The sequence below is a fragment of the Festucalex cinctus genome, chromosome 9 (assembly GCF_051991245.1).
Source record: "Festucalex cinctus isolate MCC-2025b chromosome 9, RoL_Fcin_1.0, whole genome shotgun sequence".
NCBI lineage: Eukaryota > Metazoa > Chordata > Actinopteri > Syngnathiformes > Syngnathidae > Festucalex > Festucalex cinctus.
In genome coordinates, this window is record NC_135419.1 from 16280773 (window position 1) to 16293058 (window position 12286).

Here is a 12286-nt window from a genome sequence, read left to right on the forward strand (position 1 = left end):
ATTATTATTATTCTTCTTCTTCTTCTCCGTAAACGATCGCATTTTTGAGGGCCTAAACATTTACGAAAACTCACCAAACTTTGCAGTCTCTTCGGGCCCGGCGAAAAATTTGATATTATGTAGTTGTCATAACAACGCGACTCTATAGCGCCACCTAGCGTAGAAAAATAAAAACCAATCCCGGTCCGTTTGAGCTAGAGCTACGAAAAATGGCAGGCACGTGTAGCACTACGAGACGCACAAAAAAGTCAGTGGAAGCCATTTCCTAAAATGTACAGGAAGTGAGCTATGAATTTTTTAATGTCCAATTTTGGCCTATTTTGGCACATTCACTGTGGTCATGCTTTTTCCCCCTATGCAAACATTTTTCATCCCATTGACTTTAAACTTGGCATTTATCATCTCAAGACTTAAGAGAAAAACTAGGCAAAAAATCTTGCGTTTTCGAAATACTATATGACGGGGGCGGGGCATCAAATATTGCCTTTAAAATTTCATTTGTCCAGAAAGAGCAAATGCTGAATAACTCCCATGTACAAGCTCCAAAAAATCTCAAACTTCTCAGGCAACGTAATAGTCACGGCCTGAAAACACCTATATGAAAAAATTCAGTTATACATATAGCGCCACCTAGTGGTTACAATAAATGTCATACTTTACGTTTTTAGCTACTGTGCTGAGCTCGTTGAAGGGATCCAGTTGAAAATTGGTCAGAAAAGCCTTAAGATGTTGATGATGCCCCACACCGAATATTGTAACTTTTCGCCAAAGGGCGTGGCCGCTACGGTGACGCAAAGTCTGAAGATTTTTCGTGACAATAAAAGCTGCATGAACTTGACCGAGATGATCCTATCTTCTCAAAATTTCACACATTTGATGAGAGTCCAGCCCTAAAGACATCTACGAACTTATATTTCATCTAACTGATAGCGCCACCTAGTGGCAATTTTTTTTCTTACGAATTTTCTTGTACATTTTTCTCCAAACACGTTAACTGGACCAACCTCATATTTGCTCAGATGGGGGTTTCGGCCTTCATGATGTCACAACACGAAGTTTGTGAGTTTTCGCGAATCGCTGTGGGCGTGGCTAAGCACTGTTCACCAAGAAAACAACGCTAGTTTTGATGGTCTAAACATGCGCAGAAACTCATGAAACTTGGCACACACATCTGGCCTGGCAAAATGAGCAATATTTTATCATGTATTGTCCTATTTTTACAAAAATGACTCAATAGCGCCCCCTAGAAATTTTTAACGAAGCAGCCCCGATTGTACGTTTAAGCAAGATCTACGAAAATTTTTAGGTGTATGAGGGAGTCCATGACCTACAAAAAAGTCTCTTGGACCCATGTGCTAAAATGAACAGGAAGTGAGCTATGAATTTTTGAATGTCCCATTTTTGACGATTTTTGCACATTTTCAGGGGGCATACTTTTGCCCACTTCTCCTACACATTTCATCCGACTGACTTTAGACTTGACCTGGACCATGTCAAGACCTGAGCCAACTACAGGCAGAAAAATCTTGACTTTTGGAAATACTATATGATGAGGGCGGGGCATCAAATTTTGTGTTTCGCACTGAAAAAGGATATGCTTAATAACTCCCCGGTACATGCTCCAAAAAATCCCAAACTTGACATGTATGTTTATAGTCAAAGCCTGAAGGTATCTCTATGACAAAATTCAGTTATATATGCAGCGCCACCTAGCCCTTCAGGCGTGAAAAAAAAATACCCCACATACGGTATTTTGTACAAAAAATGTCAACTCATTCTAAGTGTGATAACTCCCATGTTCAAGCTCCAAAAAATCTCAAACTTCTCAGGCAACGTAATAGTCACGGCCTGAAAGCATCTATATGATAAAATTCAGTTATACATATAGCGCCACCTAGTGGTAACAATAAATGTCATACTTTACGTTTTTAGCTACTGTGCCGAGCTCGTTGAAGGGATCCAGTTGAAAATTGGTCAGAAAAGCCTTAAGATGTTGATCATGCCCCACACCGAATATTGTAACTTTTCGCCAAAGGGCGTGGCCGCTACGGTGACGCAAAGTCCGAAAATTTTTCGTGACAATAAAAGCTGCATGAACTTGACCGAGATGATCCTATCTTCTCAAAATTTCACACATTTGATGAGAGTCCAGCCCTAAAGACATCTACGAACTTATATTTCATCTTACTGATAGCGCCACCTAGTGGCAATTTTTTTTCTTACGAATTTTCTTGTACATTTTTCTCCAAACACGTTAACTGGACCAACCTCATATTTGCTCAGATGAGGGTTTCGGCCTTCATGATGTCACAACACGAAGTTTGTGAGTTTTCGCGAATCGCTGTGGGCGTGGCTAAGCACTGTTCGCCAAGAAAACAACGCTAGTTTTGAGGGTCTAAACATGCGCAGAAACTCATGAAACTTGGCACACACATCTGGCCTGGTAAAATGAACAATATTTTATTGTTGATTGTACTATTTTTACAAAAATGACTCAATAGCGCCCCCTAGAAATTTTTAACGAAGCAGCCCCGATTCTACGTTTAAGCAAGATCTACGAAAATTTTTACGTGTATGACGGAGCCAAAGACCTACAAAAAAGTCTCTTGGACCCATATGCTAAAATGAACAGGAAGTGAGGTACGAATTTTTGAATGTCCCATTTTTGACGATTTTTGCACATTTTCAGGGGGCATACTTTTGCCCACTTCTCCTACATGTTTTATCCGACTGACTTATGACTTGACCTGGACCATGCCAAGACCTGAGCCAACAACAGACGGAAAAATCTTGACTTTTGGAAATACTATATGATGAGCGCGGGGCATCAAAATTTGTGTTTCGCACTGAAAAAGGATATGCTTAATAACTCCCCGATACATGCTCCAAAAAATCCCAAACTTGACATGTATGTTTATCGTCAAGGCCTGAAGGTATCTCTATGACAACATTCAGTTATATATGCAGCGCCACCTCGCCCTTGAGGCAAAACAAAAAAATACCCCACATACGGTATTTTGTACAAAAAATGTAAACTCATTCTAAGTGTGATAACTAAGTCATTTATGAATATTCTTTTACTTTCCACCACTCAAAATGTTCACTGGCATTAGACTTATCCAAACATGTACTTTTTTATTTATTTTTGATAGCCTCTAATGGACATTAAAAGCAATATCGTGAATGAAGGATATGCTTAATAACTCCACGGTACATGCTCCAAAAAAATCCCACACTTGACATGTATGTTTAGAGTCAAGGCTTGAAGGTATCCCTATGACAACATTCCATTATATATACAGCGCCACCTAGCCCTAGAGGCATAAAAAAAAATACACCAACTTAACGGTATTTTTACAAAAAAAAAAAAAATCCACATGTCAAGGTTTATCATGCCATTTTCAAAGAAATTCTGCTTCCAATGTGCCTTACCTAAACTTGCCAGTACCCCAACGTGCCAGTACCCCAACGTGCAAGTACCCCAACGTGCAAGTACCCCAACGTGGCCCGGGCTGCGAGGGCCCTTTATAGCTGCTCGCAGCTCTAGTTATTATTATTATTCTTCTTCTTCTTCTTCTTCTTCTTCTTCTCCGTAAACGATCGCGATTTTGGGTACCTAAACATTCACGAAAACTCACCGAACTTTGCACACTCCTCAGGCCCGGCGAAAAATTTGATATTATGAAGTCGTCATAACAACGCGACTCTATAGCGCCCCCTAGCGTAGAAAAATAAAAACCAAGCCTGGCACGTTTGAGCTAGAGCAACGAAAATTGGCAGGCACGTGTAGCACCCCGAGACGCACAAAAAAGTCTATTGGGACCATGTAGCTAAAATGTACAGGAAATGAGCTATGAATTTTTTTATGTCCAATTTTGGCCTATTTTGGCACATTCACTGTGGTCATGCTTTTTCCCCCTCTGCAAACATTTTTCATCCAATTCACATCAAACTTGGCATTTATCATCTCAAGACCTGAGAGAACAACTGGGCAAAAAGTCTTGCCTTTTCGAAATACTATATGATGGGGGCGGGGCATCAAATATTGTCTTTAAAATTTCATTTGTCCAGAAAGAGCAAATGCTTAATAACTCCCATGTTCAAGCTCCAAAAAATCTCAAACTTCTCAGGCAACGTAATAGTCACGGCCTGAAAACATCTATATGATAAAATTCAGTTATACATATAGCGCCACCTAGTGGTGACAATAAATGTCATACTTTACGTTTTTAGCTACTGCGCTGAGCCCGTTGAAGGGATCCAGTTGAAAGTTGGTCAGAAAAGCCTTAAGATGTTGATCATGCCCCACACCGAATATTGTAACTTTTCGCCAAAGGGCGTGGCCGCTACGGTGCCGCAAAGTCTGAAGATTTTTCGTGACAATAAAAGCTGCATGAACTTGACCGAGATGATCCTATCTTCTCAAAATTTCACACATTTGATGAGAGTCCAGCCCTAAAGACATCTACGAACTTATATTTCATCTTACTGATAGCGCCACCTAGTGGCAATTTTTTTTCTTACGAATTTTCTTGTACATTTTTTCTCCAAACACGTTACCTGGACCAACCTCATATTTGCTCAGATGAGGGTTTCGGCCTTCATGATGTCACAACACGAAGTTTGTGAGTTTTCGCGAATCGCTGTGGGCGTGGCTAAGCACTGTTCGCCAAGAAAACAACGCCAGTTTTGAGGGTCTAAACATGCGCAGAAACTCATGAAACTTGGCACACACATCTGGCCTGGTAAAATGAACAATATTTTATTGTTGATTGTGCTATTTTTAAAAAAATGACTCAATAGCGCCCCCTCGAAATTTTTAACGAAGCAGCCCCGGTTGTACGTTTAAGCAAGAACGACGAATATTTTTAGGTGTATGAGGGAGCCCAAGACCTACAAAAAAGTCTCTTGTACCCATATGCTAAAATGAACAGGAAGTGAGCTACGAATTTTTGAATGTCCCATTTTTGACGATTTTTGCACATTTTCAGGGGGCATACTTTTGCCCACTTCTCCTACACGTTTTATCCGACTGACTTATGACTTGACCTGGACCATGCCAAGACCTGAGCCAACAACAGACGGAAAAATCTTGACTTTCGGAAATACTATATGGTGAGGGCGGGGCATCAAAATTTGTGTTTCGCACTGAAAAAGGATATGCTTAATAACTCCCCGGTACATGCTCCAAAAAATCCCAAACTTGACATGTATGTTTATCGTCAAGGCCTGAAGGTATCTCTATGACAACATTCAGTTATATATGCAGCGCCACCTAGCCCTTGAGGCATGAAAAAAAAATACCCCACATACGGTATTTTGTACAAAAAATGTACACTCATTCTAAGTGTGATAACTAAGTCATTTATGAATATTTTTTTAGTTTCCACCACTCAAAATGTTCACTGGCATCAGACTTATCCAAACATATATATATTTTTATTTATTTTTGATAGCCTCTATGGACATTAAAAGCAATATCGTGAATGAAGGATATGCTTAATAACTCCACGGTACATGCTACAAAAAAAAATCCCACACTTGACATGTATGCTTATAATCAAGGCCTGAAGGTATCTCTATGACAACATTCAGTTATAAATACAGCGCCACCTAGCCCTTGAGGCTTATATAAAAATAAAAAAAAATACCCCACAAACGGTATTTTGTACAAAAAATGTACACTCATTCTAAGTGTGATAACTAAGTCATTTATGAATATTCTTTTAGTTTCCACCACTCAAATTGTTCACTGGCTTCACACCGATCCAAACGTATGTACGTTTCCATTTTGTTTTATTCATTTTTGATTGCCCCTTTGGACAATAAAAGTAACATTGTGCAATGAGTACAACGAGCGATGATGTGTATATACACTTTTACAAAAAAATACCAATCAGGGCAACTCATTGCCTAAAAATAAAAAAGGACGCTGATTTTTGCAGGTCTTAACAATCACCAAAACCCGTTGAGCTTGACACACACACTGGCAAAAAAATATTCTACATGTAAACGTTTATTATGCCATTTTCAAAGAAATTTTGCTTCCAATATGCCAGTACCCCAACGTGCCAGTACCCCAACGTGCAAGTACCCCAACGTGCAAGGACCCCAACGTGGCCCGGGCTGCGAGGGCCCTTTATAGCTGCTCGCAGCTCTAGTTATTATTATTATTCTTCTTCTTCTTCTTTATTCTCCGCAAACGATCGCGATTTTGGGTACCTAAACATTCACGAAAACTCACCGAACTTTGCACACTCCTCAGGCCCGGCGAAAAATTTGATATTATTAAGTCGTCATAACAATGCGACTCGATAGCGCCCCCTAGCGTAGAAAAATAAAAACCAAGCCCGGCACGTTTGAGCTAGAGCAACAAAAATTGGCAGGCACGTGTAGCACCCCGAGACGCACAAAAAAGTCTATTGGGACCATGTAGCTAAAATGTACAGGAAGTGAGCTATGAATTTTTTAATGTCCAATTTTGGCCTATTTTGGCACATTCACTGTGGTCATGCTTTTTCCCCCTTTGCAAACATTTTTCATCCAATTGACTTCAAACTTGGCATTTATCATCTCAAGACCTGAGAGAAAAACTGGGCAAAACATCTTGCCTTTTTGAAATACTATATGACGGGGGCGGGGCATCAAATATTGCCTTTAAAATTTCATTTGTCCAGAAAGAGCAAATGCTTAATAACTCCCATGTTCAAGCTCCAAAAAATCTCAAACTTCTCAGGCAACGTAATAGTCACGGCCTGAAAACATCTATATGATAAAATTCAGTTATACATATAGCGCCACCTAGTGGTTACAATAAATGTCATACTTTACGTTTTTAGCTACTGTTCTGAGCTTGTTGAAGGGATCCATTTGAAAATTGGTCAAAAAAGCCTTAAGATGTTGATCATGCCCCACACCGAATATTGTAACTTTTCGCCAAAGGGCGTGGCCGCTACGGTGACGCAAAGTCTGAAGATTTTTCGTGAAAATAAAAGCTGCATAAACTTGACTGAGATGATCCTATCTTCTCAAAATTTCACACATTTGATGAGAGTCCAGCCCTAAAGACATCTACTGACTTATATTTCATCTAACTGATAGCGCCACCTAGTGGCAATTTTTTTTCTTACGAATTTTCTTCTACGTTTTTCTCCAAACACGTTAACTGGACCTACCTCATAATTGCTCAGATGAGGGTTTCGGCCTTCATGATGTCACAACACGAAGTTTGTGAGTTTTCGCGAATTGCTGTAGGCGTGGCTAAGCGCTGTTCGCCAAGAAAACAACGCCAGTTTTGAGGGTCTAAACATGCATAGAAACTCCTGAAACTTGGCACACACATCTGGCCTGGTAAAATGAGCAATATTTTATTGTTGATTGTGCTATTTTTACAAAAATGACTCAATAGCGCCCCCTCGAAATTTTTAACGAAGCAGCCCCGGTTGTACGTTTAAACAAGAACGCCGAATATTTTTAGGTGTATGAGGGAGCCCAAGACCTACAAAAAAGTCTCTTGTACCCATATGCTAAAATGAACAGGAAGTGAGCTACGAATTTTTGAATGTCCCATTTTTGACGATTTTTGCACATTCACAGGGGGCAGACTTTTGCCCACTTCTCCTACACGTTTCATCCGACTGAGTTAAGACTTGGCCTGGACCATGTCAAGACCTGAGCCAACGACAGGGGGAAAAATTTTGACTTTTCGAAATACTATATGATGAGGGCGGGGCATCGAAATTTGTGTTTCGCAATGTAAAAGGATATGCTTGATAACTCCCCGGGACATGCTCCAAAAAATCCCAAACTTGACATGTATGTTTATCGTCAAGGCCTGAAGTTATCTCTATGACAACATTCAGTTATATATGCAGCGCCACCTAGCCCTTGAGGCATGAAAAAAAAATACCCCACATACGGTATTTTGTACAAAAAATGTACACTCATTCTAAGTGTGATAACTAAGTCATTTATGAATATTCTTTTAGTTTCCACCACTCAAATTGTTCACTGGCTTCACACCGATCCAAACGTATGTACGTTTCCATTTTGTTTTATTCATTTTTGATTGCCCCTTTAGACAATAAAAGTAACATTGTGCAATGAGTACAACGAGCGATGATGTGTATATACACTTTTACAAAAAAATACCAATCAGGGCAACTCATTGCCTAAAAATAAAAAAGGACGCTGATTTTTGCAGGTCTTAACAATCACCAAAACCCGTTGAGCTTGACACACACACTGGCAAAAAAATATTCTACATGTAAACGTTTATTATGCCATTTTCAAAGAAATTTTGCTTCCAATATTCCAGTACCCCAACGTGCAAGTACCCCAACATGCAAGGACCCCAACGTGGCCCGGGCTGCGAGGGCCCTTTATAGCTGCTCGCAGCTCTAGTTATTATTATTATTAGGGCCCGAGCAGCTACCGCTGCGAGGTCCCTATTGTTTTTCGATCGGATTATTATTATTATTATTATTATTATTCTTCTTCTTCTTCTTCTTCTTCTCCGCAAACGATCACGATTTTGGGTACCTAAACATTTACGAAAACTCACCAAACTTTGCACACTCCTCAGGCCCGGCGAAAAATTTGATATTATGAAGTCGTCATAACAACGCGACTCGATAGCGCCCCCTAGCGTAGAAAAATAAAAACCAAGCCCGGCATGTTTGAGCTAGAGCAACAAAAATTGGCAGGCACGTGTAGCACCCCGAGACGCACAAAAAAGTCTATTGGGACCATGTAGCTAAAATGTACAGGAAGTGAGCTATGAATTTTTTTATGTCCAATTTTGGCCTATTTTGGCACATTCACTGTGGTCATGCTTTTTCCCCCTTTGCAAACATTTTTCATCCAATTGACTTCAAACTTGGCATTTATCATCTCAAGACCTGGGAGAACAACTGGGCAAAAAATCTTGCCTTTTCGAAATACTATATGATGGGGGCGGGGCATCAAATATTGTCTTTAAAATTTCATTTGTCCAGAAAGAGCAAATGCTTAATAACTCCCATGTACAAGCTCCAAAAAATCTCAAACTTCTCAGGCAACGTAATAGTCACGGCCTGAAAACACCTATATGAAAAAATTCAGTTATACATATAGCGCCACCTAGTGGTTACAATAAATGTCATACTTTACGTTTTTAGCTACTGTGCTGAGCTCGTTGAAGGGATCCAGTTGAAAATTGGTCAGAAAAGCCTTAAGATGTTGATGATGCCCCACACCGAATATTGTAACTTTTCGCCAAAGGGCGTGGCCGCTACGGTGACGCAAAGTCTGAAGATTTTTCGTGACAATAAAAGCTGCATGAACTTGACCGAGATGATCCTATCTTCTCAAAATTTCACACATTTGATGAGAGTCCAGCCCTAAAGACATCTACGAACTTATATTTCATCTAACTGATAGCGCCACCTAGTGGCAATTTTTTTTCTTACGAATTTTCTTGTACATTTTTCTCCAAACACGTTAACTGGACCAACCTCATATTTGCTCAGATGGGGGTTTCGGCCTTCATGATGTCACAACACGAAGTTTGTGAGTTTTCGCGAATCGCTGTGGGCGTGGCTAAGCACTGTTCGCCAAGAAAACAACGCTAGTTTTGATGGTCTAAACATGCGCAGAAACTCATGAAACTTGGCACACACATCTGGCCTGGCAAAATGAGCAATATTTTATCATGTATTGTCCTATTTTTACAAAAATGACTCAATAGCGCCCCCTAGAAATTTTTAACGAAGCAGCCCCGATTGTACGTTTAAGCAAGATCTACGAAAATTTTTAGGTGTATGAGGGAGTCCAAGACCTACAAAAAAGTCTCTTGGACCCATGTGCTAAAATGAACAGGAAGTGAGCTATGAATTTTTGAATGTCCCATTTTTGACGATTTTTGCACATTTTCAGGGGGCATACTTTTGCCCACTTCTCCTACACATTTCATCCGACTGACTTTAGACTTGACCTGGACCATGTCAAGACCTGAGCCAACTACAGGCAGAAAAATCTTGACTTTTGGAAATACTATATGATGAGGGCGGGGCATCAAATTTTGTGTTTCGCACTGAAAAAGGATATGCTTAATAACTCCCCGGTACATGCTCCAAAAAATCCCAAACTTGACATGTATGTTTATAGTCAAAGCCTGAAGGTATCTCTATGACAAAATTCAGTTATATATGCAGCGCCACCTAGCCCTTCAGGCGTGAAAAAAAAATACCCCACATACGGTATTTTGTACAAAAAATGTCAACTCATTCTAAGTGTGATAACTCCCATGTTCAAGCTCCAAAAAATCTCAAACTTCTCAGGCAACGTAATAGTCACGGCCTGAAAGCATCTATATGATAAAATTCAGTTATACATATAGCGCCACCTAGTGGTAACAATAAATGTCATACTTTACGTTTTTAGCTACTGTGCCGAGCTCGTTGAAGGGATCCAGTTGAAAATTGGTCAGAAAAGCCTTAAGATGTTGATCATGCCCCACACCAAATATTGTAACTTTTCGCCAAAGGGCGTGGCCGCTACGGTGACGCAAAATCCGAAAATTTTTCGTGACAATAAAAGCTGCATGAACTTGACCGAGATGATCCTATCTTCTCAAAATTTCACACATTTGATGAGAGTCCAGCCCTTAAGACATCTACGAACTTATATTTCATCTTACTGATAGCGCCACCTAGTGGCAATTTTTTTTCTTACGAATTTTCTTGTACATTTTTCTCCAAACACGTTAACTGGACCAACCTCATATTTGCTCAGATGAGGGTTTCGGCCTTCATGATGTCACAACACGAAGTTTGTGAGTTTTCGCGAATCGCTGTGGGCGTGGCTAAGCACTGTTCGCCAAGAAAACAACGCCAGTTTTGAGGGTCTAAACATGCGCAGAAACTCATGAAACTTGGCACACACATCTGGCCTGGTAAAATGAACAATATTTTATTGTTGATTGTACTATTTTTACAAAAATGACTCAATAGCGCCCCCTAGAAATTTTTAACGAAGCAGCCCCGATTCTACGTTTAAGCAAGATCTACGAAAATGTTTACGTGTATGAGGGAGCCAAAGACCTACAAAAAAGTCTCTTGGACCCATATGCTAAAATGAACAGGAAGTGAGGTATGAATTTTTGAATGTCCCATTTTTGACGATTTTTGCACATTTTCAGGGGGCATACTTTTGCCCACTTCTCCTACATGTTTTATCCGACTGACTTATGACTTGACCTGGACCATGCCAAGACCTGAGCCAACAACAGACGGAAAAATCTTGACTTTTGGAAATACTATATGATGAGCGCGGGGCATCAAAATTTGTGTTTCGCACTGAAAAAGGATATGCTTAATAACTCCCCGATACATGCTCCAAAAAATCCCAAACTTGACATGTATGTTTATCGTCAAGGCCTGAAGGTATCTCTATGACAACATTCAGTTATATATGCAGCGCCACCTCGCCCTTGAGGCAAAACAAAAAAATACCCCACATACGGTATTTTGTACAAAAAATGTAAACTCATTCTAAGTGTGATAACTAAGTCATTTATGAATATTCTTTTACTTTCCACCACTCAAAATGTTCACTGGCATTAGACTTATCCAAACATGTACTTTTTTATTTATTTTTGATAGCCTCTATGGACATTAAAAGCAATATCGTGAATGAAGGATATGCTTAATAACTCCACGGTACATGCTCCAAAAAAATCCCACACTTGACATGTATGTTTAGAGTCAAGGCTTGAAGGTATCCCTATGACAACATTCCATTATATATACAGCGCCACCTAGCCCTAGAGGCATAAAAAAAAATACACCAACTTAACGGTATTTTTACAAAAAAAAAAAAAATCCACATGTCAAGGTTTATCATGCCATTTTCAAAGAAATTCTGCTTCCAATGTGCCGTACCTAAACTTGCCAGTACCCCAACGTGCCAGTACCCCAACGTGCAAGTACCCCAACGTGCAAGTACCCCAACGTGGCCCGGGCTGCGAGGGCCCTTTATAGCTGCTCGCAGCTCTAGTTCTTCTTCTTCTTCTTTATTCTCCGCAAACAATCGCGATTTTGGGTACCTAAATATTCACGAAAACTCACCGAACTTTGCACACTCCTCAGGTCCGGCGAAAAATTTGATATTATGAAGTCGTTATAACAATGCGACTCGATAGCGCCCCCTAGCGTAGAAAAATAAAAACCAAGCCCGGCACGTTTGAGCTAGAGCAACAAAAATTGGCAGGCACGTGTAGTACCCCGAGACGCACAAAAAAGTCTCT